General features: G+C 42.5%; 1 protein-coding gene across 4 annotated transcripts in view; it reads right to left on the bottom strand.

The window, feature by feature from the left end:
* The window catches only part of Plac1 (placenta enriched 1), a 163,707-nt gene that overhangs the window by 97,089 nt on the left and 48,289 nt on the right, over positions 1-18,329 (bottom strand). The window lies entirely within an intron of this gene.

Genomic DNA, 18,329 nt, shown 5'->3' with positions numbered 1-18,329 from the left:
AGGGATGTTGGTGCTAGGGCTCTGCCACAAACCAGGCTATCATGGATAGAATAATAGAACAAAACCAAAGTCATTGAAAACACCCAATGAAAATGTGTGTTAGCATTTCCTGAGCATGGCAAGGGTAGAAGGGGCCTTCCGGTTTCTTTAGATCAGCTGTTCTCAACCTTCGGGTTGTAACCCCTTTTGAGTCAACCGACCCTTTCATGGGGGTTGCCTAAGACCATCGGAAAACACAGATATTCAGATCACAATTCACAACACTAACAAAATCACAGTTCTAAACCAGATACAGAATAATTTTAGGGCTGGGGGTCACCACAATATGATGAACTGTATCAAAGAGCCACAGCATTAGGAAGGTTGAGAAGCACTGCCTAGACCGCCAGCCGAGTTAGCACTAGGTGGCAAATCCAAGGATTTCTAGGAAGCTCTGCTCACAAACCTGGTGTAAGAGTCTTCTCTTCATTAGGGCCGACCTGGCTGCTTTGCTGGACCTGGTTTTATCACTTCCCTGTCACTGTATGGCAAGCCAATGGCACAGTGGGAAGACTGGAAAGGGCTTGCTTTTGTTCTTTATTGGGATCTACCATCCTTTGAAGACTTTCCTTTCTAATCTCTATAGTGAGGGACATAGTGCTACTTTCTCAGATGTTTGCTTCAGGTCTAATAGAGCTAAGGGATATGTAAGACCCCCGACTGTGACATCTGGAATACTGTCAGTCTCGATATATGGCAATTACTCCAAGTTTTAAGAGGTCTCACAGTAGGATCTGGAATGGGAAGTTGGAGGTGAGCTTATGAACTATTAAAAAGCGTTGTGAGAAGACTGACAGGAGACAAGGGAGAGGTAGAAAGACTTTAAGAGAAACTTCATGTGTCTCCCTGACCACCAAGCCTGACTCCACCAAGCAGATTTCGAAGTCCTGGCGGTCTTCTCTGAAAATACACCTGCAGAAAACCACTCTCGCTCTCTCTTGTTCTGACACTCAAACCTGCTGCTGCTTTCCGTCAAGGCAGACAGTCTCCAATCAGCTCACCTCATGGAAATCGGGGATGAAATGATGGGGTTACAAAGTCCAAAAGCGTTTGTTAGCGATGCTGGGGGAGGGAGGTAGCCTTTAGTTCATTGAGCAAGTGTGCGACTGGCAAGAAAGCAAATGTTATCAAGCTTCTTCCCTTCCTCGCTTGGTCAAATGATCTGCTGTGATGTGATGTTGAGCTATGAGTCACCGGCGCAGCTGCCATACAGTATTCATCGCAGAGGTGCTGGATTCCGTACAAGGGGCCCCCAAAGGTTCCTTACTACATAGCTAGCCAGCAGTTCTTTGAAAGGTTGCATTGGGTGACAAGGACACTAAATCCTTGCATGGCTTAGTGCCCCAAGAACGGACAACTGGAAATTACAGCATGGCTTTGCTCTCCTCTATTTCCAGAAAAGAGAAGTTTGAATTACTCACATGGGCCATCCCCACCCTTTCCTTGATGTTTTCTGGCTTTGAAGACACTTACATGCCTGCTCCCCTGTGTTTAAAGCCTTACGCCACAACGGCTTTATGAAAACAATATGTCTTTTAAATTAACAGTAAATAAAAAGGAGACTGTCACTGGAACATCATCCTGGGTAAAGTTTCCAGATTTAAAATGAAAATTTAATGACCTCCTGACCTCAATCCTAAGTTCCTATACTTCTAACTGCTTGGAAACTCTCTCTACTTGGATCTTCCAGTACAACCTCCAGCTCGTTGTTTCCCAAAGCAAAGGCTTCACCATGGCCCCAAACTACCTTCCACTTTTATGGTTTTCCTTTCAGTCCAGGGCACTACCCCATTACCCAGGCCAGAAAACCTTGGCTCCCCCTTTTTCCTTTACCTGCCATTTCATCGAGGACTGGGTGTGGCTGGGCAGCCTTTGACTTGGCTTTGTGTTTGCTTCTTTATTCCCCCTGCCACCATCCCAGTTCAGGTCCTTGTCATACATACCACGGCTGGATTCCTAGAAAAGCCCACCCAACTGGTCTGATTTTATTCTAGCCATACATTTGCCCCCTGTCAGATTAATGTTTCGAGACCTCTACTTTCAGCATGTCACATGTTTATTTAAAATTCCCCACTGGCTCCCTGCTGAAGGTTGCGGCAAATCTGAGTCCATCTACCATTCCAGATAGCTTCTGGCATTTCAAAGCATCAGCCTACTTCTGTAAGCCAGTTCATCTGCGCCATCTTCACAGATGAGAAAATTCCCTCTCTTGCTGAAAACCTTTATTTGTGTACACATCTCCTTCTAGATTCCCGGATTTAGAAACCCTTCATTCCTTTAGGTTTTTTTTTTTCTTTTGTTACGGGTGGTCTTGAATTATCAGGTCCTCCCTGAGGACCTGCCCTTAGCTGTCTGGCATACAGGAGGATTTCCCATGTCTGTTGCCTATACGGTGGACTTGGATGATAATTTGGGCCCTGCCACAGACTCAACATGTAACATAGGGAAGGTCTCTCTCCCCTCCCTGGTCTTTGGTGTCCTTCTAAGTAAAATGAGTTAAACTCTAGTTCTCCAACATATATCATTTGCATAGCATCTTCATTTGCCATACTGAAGTCTGACTCTACACTTACTTTTTGAAAGGTTTGCTATGTGGCCAATTTAAACACACACACAAATTACATATGTATATTTTCCTCGATTTAAACAGCTCTATATCCACTTTAAATATTTACTTAAATATACTTTAAATATATTCTGGCTTATTGAAATAGACAAATTGTGTGCATGTGTGTATTCATGGGTGGGTGGAAGCACATGTGTATGGATGGATGCATGTGCATGTGTGTGCATGCACTGAAGGTCAGAGGTCAACCTTGGATGTTATTCTCCTGGCGCCATCCACCTTACATTTTGAGAGAGCCTGGAACACTTGCAGCAAGGTAGGCTGGCTGACCAGAGCGTCTCAGGGATCTACCTGTCTTTGCACCCTCAGTGCTGGAATTACAAGCCCATAACCACCATTCCTAGCTTTTTTTTTTCCTTAAAAAAACACAACATGGGTTGTGGGGATGGCATGCACTGTACTGACTGTGCTATTATCTCCCAAGCCCTAAATAGACTTTCATTGGTGCAAAATACACAGAAAAACATCCTACCAATGGAAGCAATTTTAAGTGACTAGTCCAGCTGTGTTAAGTGCATCCATGTCATGTGACCATTGCCATCCTCCATCTCCAGAACTCTTCTCATCTCCCTGGACAAATCTCTCTAGCCACGAAGTCTTCATTTCTCCCCTCTTCCTCGCCCAGGCAACCACTGTTCTAGGCCTGAAAACTAATCTAGATACTTCCGATGAGTGGACCCCTTCATTATTTGTCCTCTTGTGGCTAGCTTATTTCACACAGCAACCAATTCTCAAGGCTCAGCTAACTGGCAGCATCATTTCCGGACTCGTGGTTCTATAAAATATTTAGTCTTTTCAAGACACACAGAATAAACACAGAAAGTCAAATATTCATGCCTGCAGCTCCTCCAGCAATGTGCTTCACACTTGTCTGGAAACAATGATTCGATTCTGTCTATGAAAATCTATGGCTCCCTGGAGCCCTGGTTTTTCAACATGCTTGATTATCAGAATTCCTCAGGTGGCTTTGAGAACATACCCGGGCGCTATTCCAGGTCTGCTAACACACAGTCCTCACATAGCCTGGACACCAACGAGCTCCTGAGATACTGCTGACCCTCAACCAGGTTTGGGGATCACTGCTCTGTGGATGTCTTTAAGGCAGAGCTCCAAGCTCTCTGCTCTTCCTCTGTTTCCAGCAGCACAGTGCCCAGTGCAGAGGCTGACTCAGAGACATCATATTGACTAATAAACTGAGAATGTCTAGAAATAAAGGGAAAATTGGATTTTAAATAAACTTTTTATAGGGGGTGGTGTTTGTTGGTTTGTTTTAGAACTTCTCCTGTAAAAAATAGGACAGTGATACCCTACTTTATGTGCCTTGCTGTGGCTTAAGTCACACATATGTGGAAAAGTAATGGCGGCGCCTGTGAAAATGTATTGCACACTTCCTCCGAGCCCAAGCACCAGGCTAAGTGCTGTGGAAGACAGACAGGAAGATTCAAACATAACTCCTGCTCTCACAGAGCTTGGAATCTGCTGGGGGAAAGCAAATTAATCCAGATGGAATAAGTGAGGAGCCATGATTTCGGAGTGGGGCAGGCATTTGGTCCAGGTGCACTCTGGGCAGACTGCATGCTTAAGACTTGAATTAAGCCCTGAAGGAAAAATAGGATCTGAAGAGAGAAAAGCGGAGAAGCCAGAACATTCCAAGGGAAAAGAACAGCATCCAACGTGGCTGAGGCAGTTACCCATGTGGTATATTTCAGCTGGCCCACTGAGATTTGTCTCATCAGCTGCAAAAGAACTCTGGAAAATTGCCTGTGTAGAAGTCTGTTCTTTAGCATGGCCTGTGTGGAAAGGCAAACACACCTGCACTAGTTTGTGTCTGACTTCACTTGCACCTTGGGTGCTTTCATTAAATCTGAGTCCTTTGGTACCGTTACGTAGGATAGGATACAGTTATGTAGGATAGGCTGAGGGATGGGACTCTGGTTAGTAGATGCCCAAAACCCAATGACTCTGGAGCTCTAGAAAAGGTTTCTACTGGGAATCTAGAAGACAGCTGAGGACCTAGAGAGGGTAGCAGGCAGTAGGGTGTTCAATTGTCAGCAGGGACATCATTCTGAATATGAGGAAGGGGCATGTCCTTACCGGAATCTGTTTCAACTGGCGTCTTCGGTTGATGTGCATGGAAGTTTTGCAAATCAGAGCTAACATGCACATCTGCATTAGAAAAACACCAAGCTCCCCCATTGGACAAAAGAAGATTTGTCACAGATGGGTTATTATTCCATTTGACGAGTACTTGGTAAACAGACCATGACAGGCATGGTGATGCGGTTCCCTGGAATCAGGGTGCAACAGGTTTTCCATTTTCATATACCTAGGTTTTCCTCAATCACCTCAACATTTGATTCCTAGGTTTGATCTCAGGTTTGGAAGGGGGGGGCAAAGACTATTGCTCCCTCCCCAGAGAAGGCTGCATTTAGCAGAGATTGCTCCAGGAATTGCTGTTGAGTGCAAAGGAAGCTGGTCTGCCCTCAGGGCTGCACTTGGTGCGTCTCTTCTGGGCCAGCCTTTCGTTCCCTGCAGCCATTGCACCAGTGAGCTCGGTCAGCCAGCCAGTCTTTGTTTGCCTTGGCATGTCCTCAGCTAACTTGGGCAAAGATGTTTAGGAAAATGTTCAAAGAGGTTGGCTCTGGCTCTTCAAGAATGGGCCACGACATGAGAGCCGGTCCACTTTTCTTTTCTGTTACTGTTTTCCCCACACAGCCAGTTCTTGCCTGGTATAAGAGATACTTAAGTTTGTGCTTCAATTAGGTACATTTGTAATCAACCTCTGAGGTCATTCACAAACGCTTCCCTTGGAGTCCACAGTGTGCTAAGTTCTCATGTCAGCGGAAGGGAAAGGCAGAGACCTGTCTCCAGAGTAAACATGTAGCTCACAAGATGGAGGAGAAAGGGGTCAGTGCAAAATTATTAGAGCGTTAGGTGGGGGTTGACTCTCAGTGACAAGTGTTTGGAAAGACAAGATGGGGGTTCGTGAGGAGAAGTGGCCTAGTAAGGTCTCTGGTAGGGAGTGACTTCATAGGAAGCTGCGCCGTGACAAATAAGCTCAATTAAGTCTTCTCATTTCATCACTGTCTTTGAGCATTGGTTCTCCTCCATGCTCCGTATATGTTTGGTCTCTGGAGCATCTCTGCTCATCTCCCAATGCTTGGCTATCAACATGCTTGCACTCATTTTCTTCCCTCCAGTTCACAGTTACGCACGTATGAACAAGTTCAAAAGTCACCTCATTCATGAACCCACTTCTGTCAACCCAGTTCTGTATACCCCGTACCCTTGAATCCCTACTACTCGTAGGTCTCTGTCTCATTTGATGCACCACACTTAAGCTACTTGCTAGAGAGGTGAACAACTGCTGAGGGCTTTGTGTCCCTGAGCATCAAGGCCAAGTGCTTCCAAGCATCCTTATATGTAATCCATAGGACCATCCTCTCGGCAACTCTTATCATCATTTTACTGTTAAAAGAACAGAGGTTCGGAAAGATTCACTTTGCCAAAATGATTGAATCAGTAAATGGTAGAACTCACCTTCCTGTGACCTCTCCTAACTTCCACACGAGTGTTAAGAGACCTATCGCAAGCTCACACACTTGCCATTCTTATAGGAACTGGCCAATGCACAAAGAAAAGAGAGAAGAGATCAACTGGAAGTCACATTGGCAATTATCTCTGCTGTCCCCCACAGCCTATTTTGCTCCCATTTTAGCCTGAGTTGGAAGGTGGGAATTTGTGGTTTGCTTATATGGCCCCCATTCCTGCGGGCTCTCTACAGTACGATTTTTCCTACTTCAGCACAGATTTCTTTTGTTTCTCTTGGTTTCCAGCTATGTAGGCCAGGTTAGTTTTGAGTTCTTGGTTCTCTCGCCTCTTTCTAGTGCTAAAATCACCAAGCATATACCACCACATCCCACTTTCAACGTAGCTCATAAGTGCAAGCTAATTGGCTTGGTTCCTGACTAAAACATGGCCATGTGGCATCATGTTGGAGGTAGCTGATCCACGTTTGACTTCCTGAAAAATGCTATACATCTGGCTCTTGTGTAGCCCCGTTTAAAGGACGTTTTTCTTCCTTTGGGGCTGGGGATCAAATTCAAGGCTTCCTGCTTGCTAGATGAATTCTCAGTCAACTGAGTTGCATTCTCATCACCCGAAGGAATTGTTGAGGCTATATTTTGTCTACAAATGATTTGTTTTTCTTAGCAAGGACCTAACCATTCCTAGGGAAGGCCCTTAGGATTCTTGTTTTATTTCTTCCACTGGCATGAAAGTTGTGGGAGCAGAGCCAGTGTCTTACATTTGGGGTCTCCACAGTGACCCACACTTCTTTAAGTCAGTCAGAGAATGTGGCTTTAAAAAAAAAAACCAATGGATTCACAACATGCCCATGTCAAAGATTACCATACACGTTCATTTCTCCAGCAAACTCAGAGTTCCTGAGATACCTGCCAAGCTCTCCAGAGATGGAAAGAAAGATTCATGCTACCATGTGTATCCCAAGACTTGTTGGCACCCTCTGTGCTATTTCTAGAAATGGAATCTGTCTGTTACCACCCCAAGGCTGGTCATCCGGGTACCTGGCAGTTGTCTCCCGATGCCTGTTCAGCTGTCAGCGTCTTCCTCCTGCTTCTGTTTGCTCAGTGATTTCCTTGAGCAGACCTGACTATTTTGAGGCTAAGTCACAGCTGTCAGCATTTCAGGCGTAGCACACGTGTTTCTAGAATTAGGTGGAAATATTTGAAGCCTGAAAAAGTAACTATAGTGTCCTAAGTATGAAAGAAATATTTAGGCAAGTATCAACTGGCAGCACACACACTAAAAAGAATTGAGTCCCCGGTAACACAAGGAGAGGAGGACATCAGAGCCCAGTCATCTTGGGTTACTCACATTTTAATAGTAGGGGATAAGTTACTAAGCTACTCACAGAGTTTTTATTAGCATGTCATTAAGGAACTGCCCAAACACGAAAAGATTGTTTGCTATAAACAGACAGAATTGACCAAATACATGAATTCTATTCTAAAAGAAAAGACTCTTTGATGTAAAAAAAAAAAAATCACCTCAGTTATGCGTGTCTGAGGGATGCTTTGGAAGTCAAACTGTCTCTTGACCACGTTCTTTTAAAGTTTGAGCATTGCTGCCCTCCAATTGTGTAAGTACAATGCTGACCAAAGGCACTCATACTGTAGCTCTGAAGCCAATTGTTTAGCTGTTACTAGGTGTCCTGGAGCCAGGCTGAGGAAAAGCAGAGAATTAGTTTTAAGGAATATGAAGATACCACTGCAAAAGAAAGAACACAGAAACGTCTTCAGCTTTCAAGATCAAGGTGAATCCAGTGACTTAGTAGAGATCAAGTCAATCATCTTTCCATTCAGACGTTCTTTTGGATTCCTTTATTTGGGTGTGTTGGAGGATATCAAGTCTCTCTTCAATTTTGCCTTTCATTGAATTGCTATTATAATATGTGATGGAACAGATGAAGCAAAAAGATACCTACCAATGACCCTGTCATCCAGACCCTAGGGACAAAAGCCATTGTAGAAGTAAAGGTTCTGGAAAAAAAGTGATTGTGGCACCAATGAGGTAAAGGCTATGATTTCAGTCCTTGGAAGGATCGATTACCTTCACTTCCCTATAGATGATTCTGACATAGATAGTCTTGGGACCATGCTCTCAGAAACACTAGAGAAGAGACTAAATCCAGTCATTGCTATGGTCTAAAGAAAACCAAAACCTTAACAGTCATTACTTTTAGTCTCTTTTGAAATTTTGCTTTCCATGGAAACATGTGCCTCTGTGATCATTCTGTTCCTACTTTCTTCCAGTCAATAAATTATTGATAAAGAGATTACTGAATTAGATCATATGCTGGAGAAGTTCAAGCTTAAATCTCTAGCCCTCGCACTGCTCTGCAGTCTAATCCTGACTTAATCAGTTAGTTATTTTACCCTTTTGTAAACTGAAAATCTGTCTAAGAAACATCTGGTAAATTTTGGATGAAAAGCACTGAGAAAAACGTTTGCATCACAAGATTAACTCCCACTCCCGCCCCCCTCCCCATCTATGGTTGCCAGATTTAGAGAAAAGGGGAGTAGGCGTCCAGTTAAATTTGAATTTCAGATAAACAACAGCTGATTTTTGCTATAAATACATAGGTGAGGGTATAGATGCACTAGGTATTGTATTGGTTATCTGTAATTCAGATTTAATTGGTTGCCCCGTATTTTATTTGGCAATACTGTCTCTACCACCACTTTTTTTTTCCCCTAGAGCCTGTACTTTCTAAGATTTGGGCAAGAAGAGAGACTTTTGTAACTCAAGGCCAAGGAGGAAATGAACACTCATTTAGCATAATACAGGAAAGGAGAAATGATAGAAAGAGATTAACTGTCCACACTGGAGAAAGCTAGGTTGGTTCGGTCCAGTGATGGGAAGGGATGGAGTATGATTGGGCAAACACTTCCATGGCATCCCGAAGAAGGTGCAGTAAGTCATTCAAAAAAAAAAAAAAAAAAAAAAACCAAACCACAATCCAACATCCAATTCCATAGCCTCAGAAAGAAAAATCCAGAACTAAGGAAATGAGGTGTTACTACACAAGGTAGTACAATCCCGGAGTCTTATGGCTTGGCTTCTTTTTGAACTGCTGAACCCATTCACAACTGGGGGCCAAGAATTAGATTGAGAGGGGGATGGAGAGAAGGCTCAGCAGGGAAGAGCTCTTGCTGCTCTTTCAGAGGACCTGGGCTTACTTTTGAGAACATCTTTAAGTCCAGTTTCAGGAGAATCAACACCCTCTCCCAGTCTTTTTAGGCATTGCATGCATGTGGTGTACATACACACATGCAGGCCAACAGACACATACACACACACACACACACACACACACACAAAACCAAATCCTTTTGAAAAGATTAGAATTACATCAGAGCATCCACTGTGCTCTCTGGGCCCCACAGGCTCTACTCCTCCTAACTTTTGCTTCACCAGGTGCCATATTACATTGTTTTGCCTTGAAAAACCAGGCTCAACTTCTGTCTTCAGGCACCGGCCTTCCTTTTGCACTTCCTCTCCTAATTCACTTTTTCTGCCTCCAGATCTCCAAGCGCAAACATGTCTCTGTTACTGTCCCAATCTTCTTGCCAATATGAATTTACAATGGCAAAGAAATTGCTTTGCTTGGAATTCAGACAAATGGGGGGAGGTATTTGGAAGTTGTAAGGTGAGGGTGGCTTCAAAATATAAAAAGTATCCTCTTCTTGACAAAACAGACGCATGCTTATTATAAAAATATTGAACAAAGTATAAATGAAAGGAAATAAATAACACGAATCACAAGACCCAGAGATAACCACTGTTATCGTTATTATCATCATTATTACTATTATTAGCATTGTATGTGTATGATGTGTGTGTCTGTATGCATGCGTGTGCATACATATGTGACACAGTGCATATGTGGAGGTCAGAGGACAGCTGTTGGGAGTCAGCTCTCTTCTTCCACTATGGGTTCTAGGGTGACACAGGTCTTCAGGCTTCTGAGACAAGTGGCCTTACCCTATAAGCCCTCGTCCTGGCTCTAAATATTCACTGTTAGCATTTTGGTAATAATAGGCCCTCATTTATTCATTTATCTATTTCTTGAACAAATAAATATCAGTGCACAGTTGACATCAAATACCACTTTATGCTCAATAAATAAAGCAAAAAAAAAAACACACCCAAACACCTATCTTCATGATCCTATTTACAAAAGCACTCAAGCATACACATGTATGATTTTATATTATATATGGCACACACTATATATGGGCCTCCTATTTCATGTAGTAATATATTATGGATGTCTTCATATGTCAATTAAAATACCTTTTTTTTTGAGACAGGGTTTCTTTGTAGCATGGTGCCGGTCCTGGAACTAGCTCTTGTAGACCAGGCTGGCCTCGAACTCCCAGAGATCCGCCTGCTTCTGCCTCCCGAGTGCTGGGATTAAAAGCGTGCACCACCACCGCCTGGCTAAAATACCTTTAATTGCTTAATTTTAGTGTCTGCCTGCTATTTTATATGTACCACAGTTTATTTAATTGTTTCCTTAAAGATACTGATTTCCAATGTTGTTATCATAAAATTGTCATTTATAGATTTGACCCAATCATGGATTAAAAAATATTAGATTGTTACTGTAGCTAGGTCTCAAATGGTAGCACCTATTCTGAACAGACTTTTGTCTTATTATTCGATTAGCAATGCATTGTAGCAATTACTTAGTGTTTACACTTTACAGTTATTATAAGTAATCTAGAGATTACATGCAAAAATTGAGAATAATTACATAACAGAGCTGAATTCAATTTCCAAAATTTAGAAGGAGGTGGAGGAGAAAAAAATTGATTAACCCAATTAAAACCAGAGAAGAATAATAGAGAAACTCTACAAAGCAGTGATAGGAAGTAAAGGAAAATGCAGAGAGATCACTGGAACAGTTTGTGCAAAGCATCCTGCCTAGACAGGACCACCTTACCTTCAGGACGCCACACAAAGTCGAAAAGTAAAAGATAGGAAAGTATAAACCAGGCAAACACTAACCCGAAGAAAGGGCATAAAACTATATTCACCTCAGATTTTAAAACATCTTGGCAAAGTATCATTGAGATTAAACAGATCATTACCCATTAAAGAGAAAATTTCAATAAAATGGTGTAATAATCCAAATGTTATGTATCTGGCAATGGAAACACTGTAGCTATAAAGATCTTATAATATTATGGATAATTCTGTGCCAATAAAATTGAAAGTGGATAAAACAATCCAGAGCAGAAGAGAAGAAAATAGCTCACATTTGTAAGACTATTGCAATTCGGTCCTCAAACCAGAAAAGAACAGTCCGAGGAACAAAGGCATTGGTCAAATCCTCCCATGAACAGAGACAAAATTTTGAAAAATAATCTGATGACACCAAATCCCCTCATGCATGTGACCATCCAAGATGTGCTCCAAGAATGCTCCGTGTTAGAAAATCACATGCTAGGACTCCCCACTGAGCAGGCGAAAGGGAAGAAAGCAAATGGCCAGCACAGCTATATGAAAAAATGATGCAATCCACATGTGTAATAAGAAGATCTCAGAAAACTGGCATTAGAAAATCTACTTAGTTTGGTAAAAAAAAAAATCCACAAGAACTGTACAACACACATCATACATAACGAAGAGAGTCTACAAACATTTATCTTAAAATGCGAGAGAAAACAAATAAAGATGCCTGCCATTCCTGCTTCAGTTTAACGCTGTAATCGAGACGCAGCGAGCACAGGCTGTGGATGGGGACAGGCTGTGGGCTGCTTGCCTGGTGTGTGCAAGGCCCTTGCTTTGGTTCCCAGCACACAAGTAAATAGATAAATACGAAGTAACTAAATAAATCTTAGCGAACATACTAGTTTAAGAAAAGAAAAAAGAAAAACTTCATGCCTGAGAGAGAATGACATTGATTGCCTGTACAGAAAATGTGAGAGGACCAAGATGGAAGCAGAACTAACAAGAGCATCCAATATGGATACTAGATGTGCTAATAGGAAGAACCAGTATCATGTATCCCCAGAAACAACCAATTAGAACACAGACATCTTAAAGGAATGCTATTATTCAAACGGTATGCTTTTAGTAAGGCACTAGGTTTGAGTCAAGTGTCACAAGTTGCTTTAGGCATCTTAGTGCATGCCTTATACAGTGGTACCCACTTCTGCCCACTCAGCCTCCACTAATAGTACGGCTACACACACAATGATCATAGGAGATTTTATGAGGAAAATGGTTGTAAAAAATCATAAAAGATGCTCTTGCACTTTTAGTTCTAGGATGAGATAAATTAAAAGTATTTCCCCCTGTTCTTTCTGCCAAGTACAGTTGACCCTGAACACTGTGTATAGAGCAAGCATGAGGAGACATGGAAAAGAGAACACATAGCTAAGGATATTGGGAACTGAGGAAACACTGAGTTTCCTCGGGTTTCTATTTAACCTTATATATCCCAAGTAGGGTGACAGATAAGCCAGCAGTGCAAGAACATCAATAAGTATAGACCAGGAAAAAGCCTACTCCCTTTAGCAAGGAAAAAAAAAAAAAAAAAGAAGTTACCTAGTCAGACAGAAAACACTTAGCAATGGTTTCTCTCTGCTTCAGTCTGACTCAAAGTGTGGTGCCCCTTCTCCTATATTCTACCGCTATATTAGTGCCTAGGAAAGTCTGTTCAAACAGAAGATGTAAGAGCCAGAGTCTCTTGATAAATTATTCCAAATGTCAAAATTTTAATTAAAAAAAAAAACCCATATTGTACCAGAGCCAAGAAAATCTCTACATAAAGCTGTAAAGACAATGAGCGGATACCCAGACCGAGAAGACACGTGAGAATTATCTAACAAAAGTGGTAAGCAGCCCATCAAAATGTGTAGGCAGGCCATTCTAAAGATATTTGAAAGAAAGGGGCAAAAGTCTTGAGCAAAGGAGAAGACATAAAGAAAAACCAAACAGAAATTTCCTAACTAGAAAAAGTTCAAGCGCCAAATCTCAGTAGGCTTCACCAGCAGAGGGGTTCACGGAGAAAAGCTTGAGCAGGTCTGAGGGCAGAACACGTGCTTGAAGTGACCAGCGGAGTGACGGGGAGGAGTGGGCGTGGAAAAGGAAGGGTACAGGAGGACGAGGGAAATTTATGCACATTGCACAATATCTACTTACATTTAAAACAATAATAATGAAAAGAAGACAAATTACCATGTAGGCTGAAAAACTATGAACAGAGCACCAGAGAGCTATTAGCAAAGGATACAGCGATCTTAGCCAGGGAGAGCAGTGCGTGCAATCCCAGACCTCAGGAGACTAAGGAGGATCATTACGCGTTCTAGGCCAGCCTGGGCTCTGTAGTGAGTTTCTGTCTTTCCGTCTCTCTCGTCTGTCTCCTCTCTCAGAAGAACCAAGACAGACAAAAGACAGGGATTACAAAGCACTCAAAGAAACAGCGGCTGGAATTTTCACAACTTCGGCAAAAAGAATAAAGCTACAGATTTAAGAAGACGCCCAAACACCATATGGTAATAAACCCACAGAAACTTAGGGCAAGACCCATCAAATCACTATTCTGACAATAAAAAGAAAGACATCCGGAAAGTAGCAAGAGATGGCAGCTCCTCACTAATGTGAGGATAATCAGCAACGACCGGATGTCTCATCAGACCCTACAGAGTGGACAAGGAAGCAGACAACCTGTTTCCAGGGCTGGGAGAAAAGAATTTCCAGTGAAGAATTTTACAACCAGAAAAAAAAAAAAAACTTCCTGGAATGAGGAACCAAAATGAGGGAAACTCAAAGAACTTATCATCGGCACACGAAAATTTAAAGAATAGCTAGAGGAAGCTCTCAAAACAGAAATGAAGAAAAGGAAGAATCTTAGAGGGTCAGGAAGGAAGAAAGAACAAAGAAAGGACAAAAAAAAAAAAAAACCCGGGCAAATACAATAGGCTTTCCTCCTCTATTGAGGTTCCTAAATTATTGTTGACAGAGAAAAACATAAAATTTGTCTGATATGTTTTTCAATGCATGTGCAGGAAACATTTAAGAATAATTATAAGTTGGAGAGGAAAAATGGATGCAAAGGGAGGTAAAGATTTTATACTTTGTTCTAGCATGTAAAATGATGGCGCCGGTTGACTGGTGAGTTATGAACATATACTCTAAGTCTTAAATGAGAAATTCCAGAGAGAAAAATTCATAAGTTTTAAGTTGCTCACATTTCTGGGTATTGCGATGAACTCTCTTGCTGTCTTGTGTCATCCTCCCTGGGACAGGAGTCATCCCTTTGTCCAACATATCCATGCTGTATAGACTACCAGCCTGTCAACCCCCATGATCCTGGTTAGCAGACCGTGGTCCCATTCACCATGCTCATTATGTTAAATTGATAATTACTTTCTGTAAAAATGGCCCTTAAAAGCCTACATGGGAGCGACCGAGGCCCTCTGCGTGTGGTCTCTAATATGAAATACTGTATGTACTCAGGGAAATAAACAACCACAACCAAAATGAGATGCTATCTTACTCATCAGATTGGCCAAAATGAATACTCAAACACTGAACCATGTCAGTGTCACGGTGTTATGGCAACTCATCCTCCACTGGAAAGACTGTGGACAGGTGAACTATGTTGGAAAGAGATCTGTCAATCCTCAGACTCAAATGTAGAAATGTGCATATTCTGTAGACCAATAATATCCTCATTTTTATCTTTAGATTTATTTCTCTGTTTGATTATTTATGGATTTGTGTGTGTGTGTGTGTGTGTGTGTGTGTGTGTGTGTGTGTGAGCACCACTTGTACGAGGTGCCAGTAGATGCTGGAAAAGGATATCCAGGACCCTGGAGCTAGAGTTATGGGTCGTTGTCAGGCACATGATATGGGCACTAAGAACCAAACTTGGGTCTCTAAAAGAGCCGGAAGTGTTCTTAACTGCTAAGCTAGCTCTCCAATCCCAATCTTAACTTTCTAAAAGAAGAATTTCTGTGGAATGTCCTATTTTGTGTATACTGCATATTGTTTCTAAAAAATTGAAAACTACCTAAATATTCATCAGTTGGGGAATAAGTAAAACTAAAAGTGTCTTAAACCATGAGAATACTCAAGAATGTGGTACAGAGTTAAAACAAAAATGAATGTACAAAACCATGTTACTTCTTATCCATGGCCTGGAAGTAAGCCAGCCTGCCTTCCTTCTTTCCTTCCTTCCTTCTTTCTTTCTTCTGTCTGTCACCGTTTCTCTGTCTCTATCTGTTTGTCTGTCTCTCTCTCTCATACACACACTGGGTATTGAATTAATTTCTATAATATTACAAAAGGAAAGTTTTACAAATGGAAAACAAGAAAAATACAGCAACATACTTTTAAGTAATTTGCTATATTCTTCTCAGAAGAATATATATTTTTTGAGTTTTGGCTAGAAATGAAAGGTGTGTTAAGTACTCAATGACTAAATATCCAGGAGCTTTAGATGCTGGCCTTCCCAGAGACATTTTAATTTTTAAAGAAAGATTCAGGGCTGGGGGTAGAGCTCAGCTGGTAGACCATGATGTCTTGAGGTCCGGTGTTAGCGCCGACACCACAAACAGCGAAAACAAAAACAAAAAACCTGAAGACACAAAGGCTGTAATGCTGGCTGCAAAAATAGAGCCTCAGTGATGAGGAAGGATGTGAAGTGGGCACAGGACACATGGGACAGGAAAGAGGAGAAGAATATGGGGGTGGGAGGCCACAAACGAAAAGCAGGGCTAGCAGGGGGATAGGGAAGATGGAGGAAGGAGAGCCACACAAACTTGATTTGTTCAAAAATAACTTAATGGTACCAGACACGATCTGCTGGTTTAAAAAAAAAAAAGAAATGAAACAAAATAAAAAAAATTTCAAAAATTTGGAGCCCTGTGGTGTTTGCTGTCACGTACGCAGTGTGAGTTTCCAAGGCTGAGTTTCCAATCGTGTCCCTTGCTGCCACTGGCATCTCTGCAGTTTAGGTAAGCTGACACTCCTCTGCTAGAACCATGGCATCCCCTGAACGGAAACACACAGAGAGGGACCAGAGCACATTTCCCTCCTCAACTCTGCTTTCATCTCTTATAAATACAGTGGTGCTTAAAACACCCACACATAAAATTTAGAGTGAGATTTATAGAAATGCGGACACCTAAGTGCAAAGAAACCCTTTCCGACATTATCAAGATCCGCTCTATCTTGGTCATCAGGCCAGGGTAGAGCTAAGCCAATTTAAATATCTCTCACTCATCTGTGGAGTATCAAGGCTGTCTGTGGCCTGTAGGCTCCAACTCCCTTCACCTCGGTCAAAGCCACTGCTTGATTACCCTGCTCTAAGATTTCTGCAGCTCCAGTTTCCAAGCGAGAGGCTTTTTTTTTTTTTTTTTTTTTATTGCTTTGGGCATGTTCCTTCTCCTTAGCCAGCTCTCAGAATTTTAACCATCGAGCTCGTCAATTTCTCTCTTGCTCTTTTACATGGGGGAGAAACTGGATTTCTGTTCCACACAGTTTGTCAGAGGCCAGCAGGGAGTGAGAGATTACAGCCAGATGTACATCTACATGTCTGCAGCCAGAAGGCCTGGGATGGAGCTTTTTCAGCCAGAAGGGAGAAGTCGTTTCCCCATCCCGGAGGAGAGGGCCTCCTCCCTCCCCATTTGGCTGTGGGATTCTCACTGATTAATTACCAAGGTTGCATCTCCATACAACTGGTCTCCTTAACAGCTCTAGCAGGATTCCATCTTCTTCCTTAATGCGTCTCTTTCCTCTAAAAGAACTGGCCTCCTTTTGCAAAGCATGCATTAGAGAAAGAAAAAGAGTGACTTCAAAGGGACAATGTATGGGTTTAGAGTTCATTTCGTTGTGTTGACATGAGGTCTGGCGACGCATAGCACAGGCGTGCTTTGAGCTTACAGTTCTTTGCCTGAGACTCTCCGGATCTGGAATAATAGTCACCGCGATTGGCAAGGCGTTGCTTTGAAGCAATGTATTTATTTCACTACATCGTCTAACACAGGTAAAGTCAGATAGGCGAAGGCAAGTGTTTTCAAGGTCTGGGAACTATTGCTAGCAGCCTTTTGATAAGGATGTCAAATCGATTGCTTGTTCTATTTGCTTGGAATATACCACTCCTAGTATCTTCTGATCAACTTCAGAAATCCGTTTTATATCGGAAAATCAAGGCAACATAGGCACCCTTGTCTCTGTATCCAACAGCCACACACCTCTATTTGTCCCGTCCCCTCCTCCCCCCCCCTCATGGGGACAGCATGCTTAGTTAGTTGTTCAGTAGTAACTAACTCCCTTTTCACAACCAAGCATGTCTTTGTTCCGAAGCTGGTATGTGAGATCTATTACATTATGAAAGTTCCCCCTTGGAGCTCACTCTCATTTCTAAGGAGCTTAACATTTAGTGAAGCCAGTGCTAGGAGTGGTCCTGAGGAGCAGAAGGGTGGACGCTCAGAGGCATTCAGAATTCTCAAAGTTCACGCCTCTGTACTTGGGAAAATACTGGAAACAGAGCAACCAGTATCCCTATAATATAAATGACAACCAGCACCACAAAACTGGGGTCCGATCAAGCTAAAAAGCAGGTCAGGAAAAGCTGCATCCCTCTGTCCACACTCCCACGTATCACAGGTGCCCACGGCTGATCTGTGATGTGGCTGACAAACGACCCACATGGGAATGAAACACGTCTTCAAATGGCCTTTGGGGAAGATATGATTCTTGACATGCTACTCACTGAGAACTAAAGCATACTGAGATCCGGGCATGGCACATACCTGGCACCTGGAAGGCATAAGAGGACCTCATGATTGAGGCCCGTCTGATTTACATAATCAAGTTCTAGAACAGCACTGGTTCTATAGCAAGACCCTGCCTTAAAAAAAGGAAAAGAGATGAGGACTGATGAGAAGCCAAGGTCAATGGCAAGGGGTTCCGATCCTACTTCATGTTCCGGCTTGGTGGGAGCCTAGCCAGTTTGGATGTTCACCTTCCTAGACATGGACGGAGGGAGGAGGACCTAGGACTTTCCACAGGGCAGGGAACCGTGACTGCTCTTTGGATTAGAGAGGGAGGGGGAGAGGAG

This window comes from Alexandromys fortis, unplaced genomic scaffold (genome assembly GCF_014885135.2).
Source record: "Alexandromys fortis isolate MF-2015 unplaced genomic scaffold, M_Fortis_MF-2015_v1.1 scaffold_194, whole genome shotgun sequence".
NCBI lineage: Eukaryota > Metazoa > Chordata > Mammalia > Rodentia > Cricetidae > Alexandromys > Alexandromys fortis.
Note: the sequence above shows the minus strand (reverse complement) of the source record. Positions and strands in the feature narration are given on the sequence as shown.